Source organism: Octopus bimaculoides, chromosome 25, assembly GCF_001194135.2.
Source record: "Octopus bimaculoides isolate UCB-OBI-ISO-001 chromosome 25, ASM119413v2, whole genome shotgun sequence".
Lineage (NCBI taxonomy): Eukaryota > Metazoa > Mollusca > Cephalopoda > Octopoda > Octopodidae > Octopus > Octopus bimaculoides.
Window position 1 is genome coordinate 7863434 of NC_069005.1, and position 3032 is coordinate 7866465.

The window sequence follows — 3032 nt, forward strand, 5'->3', positions numbered from 1 at the left end:
GTAAAGTCGACCTCGGCGGAATTTGAACTCGGAACATAACGGCAGACGAAATACTGTTAAGCATTTTGCCTGACGTGCTAACGGTTCTGCCAGCTCACTGCCTTCTAATATTGCTAATATTACTTTATTGTAAGTTGGCGAGCTGGCAGAATCGTGAGCATGACGGGCAAAATGCTAAGTGGAATTTCGTCCTTTTTTACGTTTTGAGTTCAAATTCCAACGAGGTCAACTTTGCTTTGCATCCTTTTGGGGCGGTGGGGGTGGGGGTGTCAATAAAATAAGTACCAGTTGAATACTGGGGTCGATCTAATTGATTTATCCCTTCCCCTGAAATTTCTGGGTTTGTGCTAAAATCTTAAACCAATATTACTTTATCGTGGGGCGGGTAGCTGGCAGAATCATTAGCACACCAAGCAAAATGCTTAGTGGCATTTCATCCGTCTTCACAGTCTGAGTTCAAATTCTGCCATGGTTGACTTTGCCTTTCATCCTTTTGGGGTTGATAAAATAAGTACCAGCTGAACACTAGGGTCGACATAATTGACTTACCTCTCCTCCGAAATTGCTAACCTTATGCCACAATTTGAAATCAATATTACTTTATTGCATAACTGCTATTATTTAATACAATACTGCTGTGTGTGATAACAAACTGCTGTATCTGTGATATCACACTGCTATAATTATACACTATCATACTGATGTATGTGTGTGTGATATTATACTGAGCTATATCACATTGCTCTATGTTATATTGTTGTAACTTCATATTATCATTCTGCAGTAACCATGTGATATAACTGTGTCTCATACTGCTGAAAATGCATTCAAGCCATTGCTGTAACTGTGATATTATATTACAATTCCTGTGTAATGTGGAGGCACATGGCTCAGTGGTTTGGGTGTTGAACTCATGGTTGTAAGATTGTTCATAAGATTGTGGTTTCAATTTCTGGACCATGCCATGCGTTGTGTTCTTGAGCAAAATACCATTTTACATTGCTCCAGTCCACTCAGTTGGTAAAATTGAGTAATCCTGCGACAGACCAGCATCCCATCTAGGGAGGAATATACATGCTAGAGAAACCAAGTAACCAGCCATTTGTTCCTTACAGAATAATTCGGACTGGTCGTACCTGTGTGATATACTGCTGTAACTATGATATTACACTAGACCTTGTGATATTATACTGCTGCAACACTTTGATATAAAATATCAACATGGCACAGACACCATTGTGCTGCTACAGCTTTAATAACTCACCCACAAAATGTCAAAATATTCCCAAAACTTTGTGTAAAATGCTTGAATCAGTCAGTTTGTAGACAGTTTTTCTGTCTAGCGCCATGTGGAATTTAGGGATAATTACCAAATTTGTATTTTTATTGTTGTTGCTTCTACTGCTATCATATACAGACTGTTGATGGCACATAAACCTTGCTCAGCATTTTATATTGGTGCATCCAGTATCAAATACTAAATCTGATTGGTTTAACATTTAGACCAATAAAATAACTTTGCCAACATTAACCCTTTTGTTACCATATTTGTTGAAATATATGCTTTTGTTTCAATTGATTGTGAAAATAATAAAGAATTTTGTAAAAAAAACTTTGTCATTATTAACCCTCTTGTTACTGTGTTTCCGTTGAAATACTCTGTCTTTCTTTCAATTAATGAAGAATTTTGTAAAATAACTTTATCATTATTGTTAAAGATAGTGTTAAGGGAACGAGCTGGCAGAATCGTTAGCACACCAGCTAAAATGATCACTGCAATTTCATTTGTCTTTATATTCTGAGTTCAAATTCTGCTGAGGTCAACTTTGCTAGGAGTGGCTGTGTGGTAAATAGCTTGCTTACCAACCACATGGTTCCGGGTTCAGTCCCACTGCGTGGCACTTTGGGCAAGTGTCTTCTACTATAGCCTCGGGCCAACCAAAGCCTTGTGAGTGGATTTGGTAGACGGAAACTGAAAGAAGCCCGTCGTATATATGTATGTGTGTTTGTGTGTCTGTATTTGTCCCCCCCACCATCGCTTGACAACCGATGCTGGTGTGTTTACGTCCCCGTAACTTAGCGGTTCAGCAAAAAGAGACCGATAGAATAAGTACTAGGCTTACAAAGAATAAGTCCTGGGGTCGATTTCCTCGACTGAAGGTGGTGCTCCAGCATGGCCGCAGTCAAATGACTGAAACAAGTAAAAGAATAAAGAGTAAGAGTATATATATAAATGCATACACACGCACATAATTATCAGCCTGCTGTTCTGCTTTTGGTCTTTCCACTTATCTTGGAGTCAATGATGCTATTCTGCCTCCCTTTCCCCAGCCAGTTTTGGGGGCCTTAAAAAAGAGCCATGCATACTAGACTTTCTCTTCTGCCTTCATCACAAAAAAGCAACAACTCATCTAAGTTTTTACAAGTATTTATTAATTTAACAATGTGGTTAGGAATAATATGTTTAGATTAATGTTCCCCCATCATCAAGTATGTCAACAGTTTCAAAAGCTATAAATGAATAATAACTTTGTAACTGTATTTAAGAACTCTTGTAAACAAAACAGTGGTAAAAAGATAACTGGAGTGGAAATGTAGTGGAGATTGAGTTGGAAGAACTAAAGGGTTGTCAGTGGTTAGATAAGACCTAAACAAAACAAAAAAGATGATTATCTAATAACTACTTTTGTTTTTTTAACCCCAGGTCAACCTGTCTTTTTAAATAAAATTTATCTCAAACTACATTACATTGCATTTAACCGTTTTGTTACCATGTTTATGGTGAAATATACTGCCTTTCATCATCATCATCATCATCGTTTAACGTCCGCTTTCCATGGTAGCATGGGTTGGACGACTTGACTGAGGACTGGTGAACCAGGCTCCAATCTGATTTGGCAGAGTTTCTACAGCTGGATGCCCTTCCTAACACCAACCACTCCAAGAGTGTAGTATATATATGTATATGTATATATATATATGTATATATATATGTATATATATACATACATATATGTATATATATATATATA